Source organism: Natrix helvetica (genome assembly GCF_964273705.1).
Source record: "Natrix helvetica genome assembly, chromosome: 3".
Classification (NCBI taxonomy): Eukaryota; Metazoa; Chordata; class Lepidosauria; order Squamata; family Natricidae; genus Natrix; species Natrix helvetica.
The window spans coordinates 157,193,222-157,208,459 of NC_138549.1; the positions used below are offsets into that span (position 1 = coordinate 157,193,222).

The following is a 15,238-nucleotide window of genomic DNA, read 5'->3' on the forward strand; positions in this document are numbered from 1 at the left end:
ATGTTGAGAAAGCTTAATTAGGGTAACTGCAAGCAACAATGATCATTTTTAAGTTTTTGTGATTTTTTTTGGGTTATTTTAACTGGAACAGTTTCAGACGGAAAGCAAGAAAATAGGTGAAAGGTATGGCTTTGACCCTCTCCAGGTTGCCTTCACAGGAGCCACTTGATCTTATGATGAACTTGTCGCTCATGAAGAATGAGACTAACTTCAAAGAAGATAAAAATAATGATTCAGAAAAAGATTTTTTTTTCAAATAAGGTTTAGATTATCATTAGCTCATTATTCACCCATCAGAAAGTTATCTGAAGTTACCTATTACACTCCCCCTGCTCCCTTTTTGAAATACAATTGATAGCTGGAAAGAAAAAAGAGCTTTTACTATCCCACCTCAAAATAACCTCCAGTTCACAATTGCAAGAGAAATGCAACCATTTGTGAATAACATATTTTGGAGAAATTCCATCGGTAATTTTTCTTGGGCTGGGAAACAATGAAAAGAATGAACAACTGCTCAGGGAAGAAAGAAAATCACCAGGAAGGTGATTTTCTTTGCCCTTAAGTCAAATTCTGTAATAATATTGATGAGAATAGCCATTTCCACCACAGACAATGCTACAAAGGAAAAATTACAATGAAATTACTCAAGAAAGTAAGACAGGTTCATAATAAAGGATTGATGGTAGAACAAATTTCATGGTGCTGTCTTGCATTTTTGACCTATACAATTGTATTGGAACATAAATATCAATGCAGTTATTATCCCTTGCATAAAATGAGGTGGGATGCTGAAAACCTCATCCTACATGAAGAGATGAAGCAAAGAGGTGATCCATCTCGGGGGCTGCTGTCCCCTCAAACTATGGAACGGCAGTCCTCTGAGCTGTCTGCCCTTCTCCCTGCTTTGTTATAAATTGAAATACCCTGATGCAATTCTCTCCAAGTTCATTTCTACTCCAGTAAAAATAACATTAAGGTATGTTAAGACATGGCAGGGGTAAGGAAGCAGCAAAACAACAACAAAGATAGACCTGTGTTGATCCTTCAGATCTTCCAATAAACTGTGTTGCTGCAGTAATTGAGAGAATAAGTCCTACTGAAAAAAGAACATTCTCTCTCCCTCTCTCCCTCTCCCCTCCCTCTCTATTTTCTATCAAATTTATAATTCCTAATTCCATAAAGACTCCAGGCAACATATAATTCAAACAGTAAGAAACAACAAAGATGATTAGGGGACTGGAGACTAAAACATATGAAGAACGGTTGCAGGAACTGGGTATGTCTAGCTTAAGAGAAAGAAGGACTAGGGGAGACATGATAGCAGTGTTCCAATATCTCAGGGGTTGCCACAAAGAAGAGGGAGTCAAACTATTTTCCAAGGCACCTGAGGGTAGAACAAGAAGCAATGGGTGGAAACTAATCAAGGAGAGAAGCAACTTAGAACTGAGGAGAAACTTCCTGACAGTTAGAACAATTAATCAGTGGAACAGCTTGCCTCCAGAAGTTGTGAATGCCCCAACACTGGAAGTCTTTAAGAAGATGTTGGATAGCTATTTGTCTGAAACAGTATAGGGTTTCCTGCCTAGGCAGGGGGTTGGACTAGAAGACCTCCAAGGTCCCTTCCAACTCTACTATTGTATTGTATTATATTAATATAACAAAGAAAGGAACAATTCATATCAAGAACAGATAAACTATTCAGATTAAAATCACACAAGAGTATAAACTAAAGTCTAGAGGAAAAGGCAAGTTTTTAAGGACCTTTCAAACATATGGTCTATTGGAATCTCTAGAGGGATGCTATTCCAGAGGGAGACACTGTTTCAGAAAAGGCTTGTTTCCTAGATCCCATGAGATGACATAGTTTCATTAATGGATTCAGAGAATTGGACCACTCTGCCAATTCTAAAGGACAGACATAAACTATTAAAGATAAGTCAGATAGTCAGGCTTATGCCATGAAGGCCTTTATAAGTGGCAAGAATATATAGTATATATATGTGTGCATATATATGTATGTGAATATGTATATGTATGTACATATGCTGACCTAGGCTTCCCCAGCAGCACAAAGCTGAGTCCTCATCCCAATAAACTCTTTTTATTTAATTTATGGTGAATTCCCCTCCAGCAAATTCCCCTCCCGGCCCACAGTCTTTCAAGATAGTTCACAATTACTTTATCAGGCTTGGAGAGTGGCCAGGTCAAAAATTTTCAGACACCGCAATACTTGGCAAGAATGCAGGAATAAACTAATTGTCTCCTGCAAACTCCACTCCCCTTTTGTTCCTCTTTTATTTCCTCTGGGGAAGAGGCATTCACAGTCCACCTGTGGCTTTACTCCTGAGTCGACCCTTTTTCCTTAGCTGTTCCCTTCATATGGCAATTCTGTGCATGCACACACTGGGAACAGGCTCCAGCTGTTCATCTGCCTCACTGATGTCTGACTCTGAAGGCAGCTGATCACTGTCAGACGTCCCTGGCTCCCTCTCTGCCTCCAACACGGAGACTTCCCCAGACGCCAGGACTGGCCCATGTTCCTCCCCGACCTCCTCACTGTCCGAATCTGTTGCCAGCTTTGTTGGCTGCTGGCGGACCACAATAAGTATATACAATTATATACTTGTTCTACTGTTGCTAGACATGTTGCTAGAACAATAACAAATGCTCTAAGGATGATGTTGGAGATGATGACGACAATGATAACGATGATATCTGTTCAGTCAAGTCCGACTCTTACAATACAATAATACAATAGTATAGTTGGAAGGGACCTTGGAGGCCTTCTAGTCCAACCCCCTGCCTAGGCAGGAAACCCTATACCGTTTCAGGCAAATGGCTATCCAACATCTTCTTAAAGACTTCCAGTGTTGGGGCATTCACAACTTCTGGAGGCAAGCTGTTCCACTGATTAATTGTTCTAACTGTCAGGAAATTTCTCCTCAGTTCTAAGTTGCTTCTTTCTTTGATTAGTTTCCACCCATTGCTTCTTGTTCTACCCTCAGGTGCCTTGGAAAATAGTATGACTCCCTCTTCTTTGTGGCAACCCCTGAGATATTGGAACACTGCTATCATGTCTCCCCTAGTCCTTCTTTCTATTAAACTAGACATACCCAGTTCCTGCAACCGTTCCTCTTATGTTTTAGTCTCCAGTCCCCTAATCATCTTTGTTGCTCTTCTCTGCACTCTTTCTAGAGTCTCCACATCTTTTTTACATCGTGGCGACCAGAACTGAATGCAGCATTCCAAGTGTGGCCTCACCAAGGCATTATAAAGCAGTATTAACACTTCACGTGATCTTGATTCTATCCCTCTGTTGATGCAGCCTAGAACTGTGTTGGCTTTTTTGGCAGCTGCTGCACACTGCTGGCTCATATTTAAATGGTTGTCCACTAGAACTCCAAGATCCCTTTCACAGTTACTACTACTGAGCAAGGTATCATCTATACTGTACCTGTGCATTCCGTTTTTGTTGCCTAAATGTAAGAACCTTGTGATTCTGTGGCCCAGGTCTTTCCACATCTTCCGATCTTGCACTACTTCTTTGAGTTCTTCTATGCTGTGGCTGCTGTCAGCTTTGATATGTGCAGCCATTGTGTTCTTTGATGGCCAGGTTTCCTTTTACTGCTAGGGTTGAAGAAGTTTTATTCCAAATTCCCACTAAGAATGCAGAAAACAATGGGTGGTGCCATAGGATTTTTGGAAAAGGACACTAGTCAGAAATGTAATAAATAGGCTATTGTCTTAAAAGTGTTTTACTCGTTTGTAATACATTACAAAGAAGAGTATTTTTGCACTTGTAGCCCATGTTCAAGGCATGGAAACCAGAGGTGGGTTCTTACCGGTTTGGCCAGGTTTGGCCGAGTAGGTAATAACCCGGCCTGCCACGCCCCTGAACCAGTCTATTGTTGGCCGTGCCATCTTGATTTTTGGTTCTGCGCATGTGCAGACCAATATTCATTGCAAAAAATATATTTTTCCCTTTTCTAATGTTCTGCGCATGCGCAAACCTTTTTAGCTGCAAATGCACATGGACACATTTTTTTGCCCGGTGAACCGGCAGTAATGCCGGTATCAACCCACCCCTGATGGAAACTTCACTAAAGTAGCAAAGAATATGGACACCATTCTACACGGACAGTAAATCAGCAAGTGTTGGGTCCTAGTGTCAGGCCCGGAAGCCATCTTTTACATTGAGCCTTCAGGCCTGCCACATTTTCTGCTGTGGGAAAACTGGAGGGCGGATTATTTGGAGTATGGGAGATATATCGTCTAAATAACATTCCTTTCTCAGAGAGTCAAGGACATCTTGCCCTGCACCTGCAATGGCGTGACTGGGAGGCATTTCCAGTTGAGATGGTGCCTGATTGGACCATGTGATGGACATGTGGGTGCTGGGCAGGGACTTGAACTTTCACTTGGGTGGGGAAAACCTGGAAGCTTTCAGATTCAGGTGTTCCCAGATGTGCCAATATGACATTTCTAATAAAATGCAACTTTGAAGAAACTCAAGCCTCAGAGTTTTCTTTAGTTGTAACCCTGACACATAGGAGGTTGGTCCTAATTGTAAGAACAATCTCTCAGGATTGTAAACAGTATTTATCTGCAATATAACTTGCTACCATATTTGAAATTTTGGGCTTCGACAACTTAGAACTATGCCTCCTTCTGTCTGACCTAAGCATAGTACATAAAATTATCTACTACAACGTCCTACCTGTCAATGACCACTTCAGCTTCAACCACAACAATACATGAGGACACAATAGATACAAACTTAAGGTAAACCATACCAAACTCGATTGCAGAAAATATGACTTCAGCAACAGAGTGGTCAGTGCCTGGAATGCGTTACCTGACACAGTGGTTTCTTCTCCAAACCCCCATAACTCTAAGGGGCATGCATAAGCGCACCAATGTGCTTACCCTCCCTGTCCTATTGTCCCCCATTTATTCGTATCCATTTCATGTATTCATAATCTTGTATGTACTTATATCTATTATCTTATAAACGCTTGACAAAACAAACAAACAAACAAATAAAATAAAATCACCAGATCACTGAATTATGTATCCACTAATGCTCCATTCTTGAGCCTTCTAAATATTGCAATATATGCACTAGATTATTCAGCCAACTTCTGGGCATGTCATTGTTAGAAACAATATGAGGGAAGTGACCTTGATAGACATTTGGTTTAAACAGCAAGGTAACCTTTATTTCTCAACCATTGAGCTATGTGTCATCTAAAAGTTTTGGATAATAAAAGAAAGCAGCATAACACAGATGTTGGTTTACCTTAGCAGGAATGACTCATCCTTTTCCCACAATTTTGGAGGGGCACACTCTAATGCAAAACAGGCATCTGCTTTGACAGAAGGATACAAAACTAAGAGAAAAGACAAAATTTGTATTGGCAGCTACCATTGTGTTGTAGTTATGAATAATACAATATAACTTGAAAGGACACCAAGAAATCAAAATAGATTATGGGTGCTGGAGACCTGGGGGAGGGGGGAGGGGGAGGAAGCAAAGAAACAAAAACCTAGTATTTTTTAGCAAATCTGGTTTTTCTCTATTTTATGAAGCCTCTGGGTAATAATTGCTATGGCTACATTTCCCCTGCATTATTCTTTATACTATTGATTTTATTTCATGTGTAATTCGATTTCATTTGTTCCCTCTGAATAAACTTTGTTTGCCTCTTGCACAAGTTAGCCTCCTATAGTTAACTCTTTCGTTTAGTTCAAGAGTGCAGGGTTGTTGTTTTTTAGACAGTGGCCAAAAGTAAAAGAAACACATTGAAAATATTTTAGTCTGAGCGATGTGTTTGTAGGCTATTCTTTAAGCAACCCAGTGGTTAATTCCGTTGTAACATATATGAGAAAAGCATTTGAAATTCTAAGCAAAGCAGCTAGAAACATCTTTAAAAAACAAGGGCATTGTGTGTGGCCTTAATAAAAGCTTTGATTTAAAGTTTGGCTTATCCCCCATAATTTCTATGCAGAAGTAAAGAAATCACAATTTTGATTTTAAAGTAAGCATAAGTAGCAATAGCAATAGCACTAAGACTTATATTCAGGGGTGGGCTGCTGGGGGTTCATATGGATTCGGGCGAGCCTCTAGCTAATGATCTGCCCAGTTTGGTGAACCCGCAAATCCAACACCTGACTGGTCCTCCCACCCCAGGTAAGTGCAGAGCCCGCGCAAAGGCTCTGGGAGGGTGAAAAAAGCACTCCTGAAAGTTCTGGAAGTCCAGAAATGGGCCTGTTTCCAGCCTTTGGGGGCCTCTGGAGATCAGGGAAGCCATTTTCACCCTCCCAGTGGGTCAATGAAAGCCTCCAGAGCCCAGGGAGGGTGAAAACATGCTCCCCACCATGGTGCAGGAGGCCGACTAGGCCATGCCCATCCAGCAACCGGGCAGAGAACCCATTGCTAAAATTTTTGAAGGCCACCCCTGCTTATATATTGCTCCATAGTGCTTTACACTACTCTCTAAGCAGTACCCCACGGATCTGTACTTAGGGAAATTTAAGGCTTTCTTGGTGCAAAATCAAACCTTCCAATCTAAATCAAAATCAAACCTTCCAATCAAAAAAGATGTGGAGACTCTAGAAAGAGTGCAGAGAAGAGCAACAAAGATGATTAGGGGACTGGAGACTAAAACATATGAAGAACGGTTGCAGGAACTAGGCATGTCTAGCTTAAGAGAAAGAAGGACTAGGGGAGACATGATAGCATTATTCCAATATCTCAGAGGTTGCCAGAAAGAAGAAGGAGTCAAACTATTCTCCAAGGCACCTGATGGTAGAATAAGAAGCAGTGGGTGGAAACTAATCAAGGAGAGAAGCAACTTAGAACTGAGGAGAAATTTCCTGACAGTTAGAACAATTAATCAGTGGAACAGCTTGCCTCCAGAAGTTGTGAATGCCCCAACACTGGAAGTCTTTAAGATGATGTTGGATAGCCATTTGTCTGAAACGGTATAGGGTTTCCTGCCTAGGCAGGGGGTTGGACTAGAAGACCTCCAAGGTCCCTTCCAACTCTACTATTGTATTATTATTGATGTTGGGAGTAAATAAACTGTAAGATACTTTGTGGAAGTTAATAAGTAAACATGACAATATGTCCAATGTGTTCAATGTATTAAAAAAAATAAATACTTTTACTGAAGCCTTCCTCTTTCTAAAGAAACAGTATATTTGATAAGCTGAAACAAATATTCTACCCTCTAGATAAATTTGGAAAAAACCTGAACCATTCTGAAGAACTAAATAGAATCAACAAACTGAGTATGCCTGAATATGTCCACATCACATTAGATTGATTTTCTGAATCAGTGTGAACATTTGAATCAAATTAGATTTGATTTCTATACCTCTGATAGGAATGTATAATTCACTGTAGCCAACAAGTTTCATGGTTTTTTTTTCATAAGCTTTACTGTGTGGGTGTATTTCATCTACTTAACATTTGAAGGCTTAATATATTTTGTTAAAATAAAAACCTGGTTTCAAATCTTGAATTCCTTAATCAGTTCAACAAAACTGTTTATACCTAAAAGCAAACATATTGGGCATTTTTTTGTTATTTTAAAAGTGGATGTAGCCACACAAGGATGGGTGGTTTGAGATAGCAAATAATCCAAGGATTGCATATATCCTGGGGACCTAGATTTATTTCAGCCTGTCTCATATATACATATAAAATCTTTTGTTAATTTATTGGATTTCATTTAATCCTTGCATCAATGTTTCTCAGTGTTTACAATAAAAAGGCAGGGTGGGAAGTCCAAATTAAACTCTGAATATTAGAAATGAATGAAAACAAATATAAAATAAAAATCTCTCAACTGAGAAATGTATTTCAAGGTGGAGAAAAAGATCAACCACCTCAGTTCTTCACAGCACACCTTCCAAGATCTGGAACAAATACAAAAAAAGGGTGGCTCAGTGGCTAAGACGCTGAGCTTGTCGATCAGAACGTTCGGCAGTTTGGTGGTTCGAATCCCTAACGCCACGTAATGGAGTGAGCTCCCGTTACTTGTCCCAGCTTCTGCCAACCTAGCAGTTCAAAAGCACGTAAAAATGCAAGTAGAAAAAATAGGAACCATCTTTGGTGGGAAGGTAACAGCATTCCGTGCTCCTTTGGTGTTTAGTCATGGCGGGCACATGACACGGAGACCTTTTCGAGCAGCGCTGGCTCTTCGGCTTTGAAATGGAGATGAGCACCGCCCCCTAAAGCTGGAAACGACTAGCACAGGAACCTTAATCTTTACTGAGTCTGGAGCTTATAATATTAATTATTGCCTTTGAAGGAAAGCACTACTGCAAAGGTTCTCAGTTCTTCTAGCCTGTATTCTGAATGGTAGAAATGTTTTCCTTGCAGAATACTGCTTCTGTGCTATTGAGCATTCACCATCCATTCTGGACCAACCATGATGATGCTCAATTTATTGGCCAGATTTTGAGATGCCATTAAAAAAAACAATCTAACGATTATCACCTCAGTTTTTGGGCGAGAAGAGGCTCTTCTGGACTGTCAGCCTCAGGCACCAAACTTTCCTGAGTCATCTTTTCTCAAAATAACTTGTTTCTTCTTCTTCTTCTATTTGAGCTGACAGCTTCAGAAAAATATTTGGCGGTATAAGAGGGGAGGAGGGTTAGATTCCCCCCCTCATTTAATTTCACAGCAACCTTTGATTCTCCATTGTTCACTCACCCACCCACCCCCTTTTTTTTAAAAAAAAAGGCAACAAACCACAGCTGAAATTAGACAAACGTTTTTCTTACTTTTTCCATGAAAGACAGAAATTGCTTTCTTCTAAAGGAGAAGCTTTTTCAAAGAAAAATAAAATTTTGTGAATTGCTTGTAGGAGAGCATAGACATCTTGCACACTTTTAGTTACAGAGATGTGTGGATGTCCTGTTTTTCACTGTTTAGAGTTCTGCAGATATTCCTGCCTTCCTTTCTGTCCATGAAAGTAAGACACTGTGGGGAAGTTGATGTCCTAGGTCTTTTTCAGAGCTCATATCTTGAGCAATCAAGGAGAGATGTCTGATAGAAAACATAGCAATTTATCTTTAATACATAAGAACCTGATTGATTGATTGATTGATTGATTCACTCATCACATTTTTACACTTTCCATTTCACCTAAGTGACTGTGGGGAGTTTACAATAAAAAGATAATAGGTAAAGGTTCTCCTCGCACATTTGTGTTAGTCGTTCTAGCACACATGTTCACTGACTCCAGGGGGCAGTGTTCATTTCTGTTTCAAAGCCGAAGAGCCAGTGCTGTCTGAAGATGTCTCCGTGGTCATGTGGCCGGCATGACTAAATGCCAAAGGCGCATAGAACACTGTTTGCTTCCCACCAAAGGTGGTCCCTATTTTTCTACTTGCATTTTTACATGCTTTCGAACTGCTAGGTTGGCAGAAACTGGGACAAGTAATGGGAGCTCACTCCGTTACGTGGCATTAGGGATTTGAACTGCTGAACTGCTGAGCTTTCTGACCGACAAGCTCAGCATCTTAGCCACTGAGCCACCGCATCCCTTTTACCTTTAAAAAGATAATATAAAAGCATAAATAAGAATAGTTATAAACAGCATTTAAAAAGTTGAAGTTAAGATATTAAAGAGTTAAAGAGGCAGAGAGAACATCACAACATCAACCGTCCTCAAGGTTACATATTATGCTTTGACCCTCATGCCAATTGGCAGAACCATCTCTTAACATTCTTTTTGAAGGCCTGGAGAATGGGGGCTCATCACATCTCTGGGAGTAAGGTGCTCCAAAGGGCAGGGGCAATGACAGAGAGGGTCTTTCCCTGCATCCCATTAGTCTCACTGATTGGAACTGGTCTTGGAGAAAGTGGGTGAACCAACACAGACTTGCACCTCCATTCCCAACTCTGATATCATGGTTGATGTATCGTAGTATCTCATTATGGCCCTGAAGTGGAATCTCAGAGTCTAAATAATGAATGAAAGACTTTCTTGGGACAAGCAAATCTTCAGTTTCCTGGAGCTTTCGTGTCCTCAAGCAAACCATGCACCTGCTTGTATGGAGAAAAGGCATTATGAAATCTCCCAAGGTCCAGTTGCCATGTTTCCATAAAGCCATGAACTATTCAGAGAGTTACAACAAAACTGTGGATAATGTTGCACTGGATTTCTTTCTTCAGTATCCTGACTTTCTACTTTCCTTCTGAAAGAGGCAACCTTTTAAACCAATGTCTCGGGAAACTTTCTGTGGTGTTTCCTTAGGTGTTCTGAGCTTACTTTTATCATGCCAGTGCAGGAGAAGCATGGGTATCTGTTGCTTTACTTGTTTTCTTTAAAGCAATGAAAAACAGCATTGTGCCATAAAGTCCACCCTTTTCGTATGTATGTGCTATAGTATGGTGCATATGCGCTAAATGAGACTTGCATTGTGGTGGAATAATGTTGCTTTTAAGAGAATGAGCAGTTTGGTCCACCCAACATCCGGCAAAAGGTCAACTTCTTCAAGATGGTAGGTACAGCATTACTCCAACCTACTCCTTTTCTGCACATGGGACATAAAATAAAGCCATGCTATTCCAATGTAACTACGAGACTACACACAGTAGTTGAGTATGAATAGGAATAAAAGAGTTTTTCCCAAATCAAAGTTAGCTTTGAATTGTTCCATTCCTGAACCGATGGTGTTATTTTTAGGCTACTTAAAGAATTGATTAGAGGCTAGGTTCTCCACTTTCTAATAGTTTACTTTGTGTTTGAAACATGACAGATCCTGATAAAATTATTATTTTTAAATAAATGCTTTGTGTGATGGTGTCATAATCAAACCCCGTCCTTTACATATAGTTTTAGCTGTTCCTCTCCTGGGTACTTACTTGTCCCGCTACTTGTCCCAGCTTCTGCCAACCTTCTCCTACTTTTAGCAATGGAAGGAGAACCTTCTTGATTAATTTGGAAATGGAAGACCTCCTATTAATGATAGCTTAAAAAAAAAAACTTAAGGAGGAAATCCAGCACAATTCAATCTTCATGTATGGGCCAATCCCAGAGATGATACAGTGAAATCCACTCAAATCCATTTCTTTATTTGCTCACACTTAATAGACAGATGGGACATGGTGACTCAGTAGCTAAGATGCTGAGCTTGTCAATTAGAAAGGTTGGCAGTTCAGTGGTTTGAATCCCTAGTGCTCCGTAACGGAGTGAGTTCCTATTACTTGTTCTAGTTCTGCCAACCTAGCATTTCGAAAGCATGTAAAAATGCAAGTAGAAAAATAGGAACCACCTTTGTTGGGAAGGTAACAGCATTCCGTGTGCCTTCACCATTTAGTCATGCCAGCCATATGACCACGGAGATGTCTTCAGACAGCGCTGGCTCTTCGTCTTTGAAATGGAGATAAGCACTACCCCCTAGAGTTGGGAACGACAAGCACATATGTGCGAGGGGAATCCTTACCTCCTGGGTAACCCCCTTGGTTTCTCTATATGACAAAGATTGGCTAGTCTACAGTGATGACAGATGAAAGCATTAACAAATGTTCTTGGATCAAGAGTTATGATTGCCTAAGGCTTCCAAAACCTACTTGTGGATTTCAACATGTCTTATGGGCTCTTATGATAATCCTTCCCCCTCACCAAGTATTATTGTTGTACAACGTTAAATCAGTCAGATTCATGAGCAGCAAGAGGTCAATGACTGATTGAAATTCATAAGGTCAAGAAGCGAAACTAAAAATCAATTTATAAGGTATGTAGATTTAGATTCAAACTATATCTACAAGCAATAAAATTTTCACATCCATAAATGTAAGAAATCAGTTATTAAACTTAGATAGGGATGGGGGGGGGGAAAGACTTATTAAGTTTGACGCACATGTAAGGCAGCTAACACATAATTTTAGCAGACATTACTGAAATCCTGCGTGTAATATAAGAGATGATGGGCTAAAATGCTAAATGGTTTAGCACTAAATTATTAAGTGATGCATCCCTAAGGTATTAAAGGATATGAAATGCAGAGCAGGTGTGTCTTCTTACAAGATCTTGATCACTAGTTTAAGTGCACACTGATAACAAATGCACTTTGGAGACAAAATAGCATTAGTAATATTTTTGCTGCATGATAGCTGGATGTCATAATGACTAAAAGCTTTTTCCTTGACAATGAAATATACTCTTATTTCTCAAGGAAGCCTTTTAAAACTTGGCTCCCAATGGACTCTAAGCATAGAAATAAATACAACAGATAGAGATCATATGTGCATACACATATAATCACAGTTTAGATTAGAAATTGTGTAACAGTATACATGGATCATGAGAACATTTTCTGCACTCAAAGGAAAATAAAGCATTATTAGCATGAAATGTGAATTTAATATAGTGGAAGTCTTGATGGGAAAGTATAAAGTACAAACAAGGACCTAATGCAACAACCACTATGTCATTGTTCATGGACAATGACATCTGAGGAAGTATTACAGGTAGTTTTATTTACTGACCACTCATTCAGTTACTGTTCAAAATTATGAAACGACAAAGTAATTTTATGGCCAACTTATGACTATTTATAACCTTTTCAGCATCCTCCAGTCATGTTTGCCATTACAGCCAATACAAATTGTTCTGTGCTTGACCTTTTCCCCCTTTTGAAAGTAAAGTGAAGAGGAAGGGATTTCAAGAGAGTAAGCTGTTTGCTCTTCTATACATTAAAGCATGGCTCAAAGTTTTCCAATAAAAAATTCATGATAAATTGGAAAATGTTTTGGAAGTCTCTAAATCTTCAGTCTTTTTTTAGACATCTAATAAAATAAGATGTCTAACATGTTGGCAATTTGTAAAAATGACAGACAAAATAGCAATAATACTTAGACTTATATACCGCTTCAATATGCTTTTACAGTCCCCTCTAAGCGGTTTACAGAGTCAGCCTATTGCCCCCAACAATCTGGATCCTCATTTTACCCACCTTGGAAGGATGGAAGGCTGAGTCAACCTTTTTTTTTTTTTTTTTATTAAAAGAGTTTTGTACAAACAAATTTCCCCCCTTTTCACCCCCCCTCCACACAATATAAATCTCATACAAATGCTATACCCCCCCAACCCCCCCGCAAAAATTCACATTCAAATATTATACCAAACACTTTACCCCCTCCCCTCCCCCCATCTTAAAATAGATTACTCATAACCCCTCTCCTCCCAACAAAAACTATATAAATTACTCTTAAATTAATAATAACACATTGATCATTTTCTAAGCTAATTTAACATCTATAACTCTTAATATAAATTTCTCCTAGCCTAACAATGTTTCATTAGTCCCATCTTCTAAATTATTCATACATATATATTGCCCCACCCTCCACCCTAACCCTCCCCCACCTCCCACACAAACCCACCCCCCTGACTTCCGCTGTATACCACTCTAACAATTCCAAACATCCCATATACTATTTACTCTGATCATCTATCGGTCTAAACATTCTTACCTAAAGGCTAGGTAATAACTCCTAGTCTGGTATTTATTCTGTATATAATCAATCCATTTTGCCCATTCCTGTGTGTAATCCTCCTGTTTCTGAGCTTTTAAGAAAGCTGAAATTTTTGCCATTTCAGCGAACCCCGCCACCTTCTGAATCCATTGATCAATTGTCGGCAAGAAATCTTTTTTCCAATGTTGCGCAATCAACAACCTAGCTGCTGTAACCATATACAAGGCCAATTTTGTTTCCCCTTTGGTAAAATCCTTAACTATACCCAATAAAAACATTTGTGGAGTGAATTGTATTCTTTTCTTAAATACATTCTGCATAACCCACCATATTTTTATCCAAAAAGCTTTAACCTTGTTACAAGTCCACCATACATGAAAAAAGGTAGCATCTAGACACCCGCATCTCCAACATTTTGGTTGAACATTTGGGTACATGCATGATAATTTTTTAGGATCTAAATACCATCTGTAAAACATTTTATAAAAATTCTCCCTTAAATTCTGTGACTGTGTAAATTTAACATTCTGAACCCATATTTTTTCCCACGTTTCCAACATAACCACTTCACCAAAATTCTGAGCCCATTTAATCATACAATCCTTAACCAATTCACTTTCTGAGTCTCTTTCTAACAGTACATTATATATTCTTTTAACTTGTTTTGGACCAGTCTCTTTTATCTGCTTAATCAGTTCCACTTCTTTATCCATAAAACCGACCCTGCGATCTTCTTCCCATCTCTTCTGAAGTTGTATGTAATGTAACCAATTTAAAGTAATTCCTTCTTCCAACAGCTGTTCCAAAGTTTTTAACTTCCATTCGCCCCCATCAGCAATAAGCACATCTTTATATAAACAACCCCTGAGTGACTTAATATTCATAATCCCCATGGTGTCTGCAAGATCCAACCAAAGCGGTATTTTATAATCCCAATTGGGCCGGTGCTTCTTCCATATTCTCATCAAGGCACTACGGAGAACATGGTTGTTGAACACTTTATCCACCCTGTCTTCATAAAAAAGATATGCATGCCATCCCAGAACAAGATCATGGCTGAGTCAACCTTGAGCCAGTGAGATTTGAACTGCCAAACTGCAGCTAGCAGTCAGCTGAAGTAGCCTGCAGTGCTGCATTCTAACCTCTGCGCCACCTCTGCTCAAAAGGTTGGAATAAGAATCCCAACTTGATAAATCAGTAGTCAGTAGTAGTTTGATAGAATGGTTAAGGCATCAGGCTAGAAACCAGGGGACCTTGAGTTCTAGTCCTGCCTTATGAACAGCTGGATTACCTTGGGCCAGTCCAGAGAGGGTATTCTATTTTCTTCACTACCAGTTTGGTAGCAGGAGCACATGTCTGTGCGTGCACAGAATCTTCTGTGCATGCAAGAGCAGGTTCTTGATGACACCAGGGTGAGTGGGTGGAGCCTCGTGCCTCCACCGCTACTGGTTCACCAAAACCAGTGCGAACCAGCAGCATGCCACCTCTGGGCCAGTCCCTCTCTCTCAGTCCTAGGAAGAAAAAGGCAAGGGAAAATCACTTTTGAAAAACCTTGCCAAAAAAATTGAAGGGACTCATCTGGACACCCACCAGGAATGGCACAGACGTAAACCTCCTTGTCTTTTAAATAATATCAAATAGGACTTGGAAGATCTTCAGATGAGATTAATGCACCAAAATACACTTTTTTTCACTTTACAAGGGTTAGATTCAAGACTAGGATGTTGAGACAGCTGTATC

At 39.7% G+C, this 15,238-nt stretch overlaps 1 long non-coding RNA gene across 1 annotated transcript in view; it reads right to left on the reverse strand.

Moving 5' to 3' along the window:
• The window catches only part of LOC309388763, a 259,500-nt gene that overhangs the window by 169,234 nt on the left and 75,028 nt on the right, over positions 1-15,238 (reverse strand). Inside the window, exon 2 of the long non-coding RNA XR_014174837.1 lies at positions 14,565-14,640. This is a non-coding gene — a long non-coding RNA (uncharacterized lncRNA). The remainder of the gene's footprint in view (positions 1-14,564; positions 14,641-15,238) is intronic.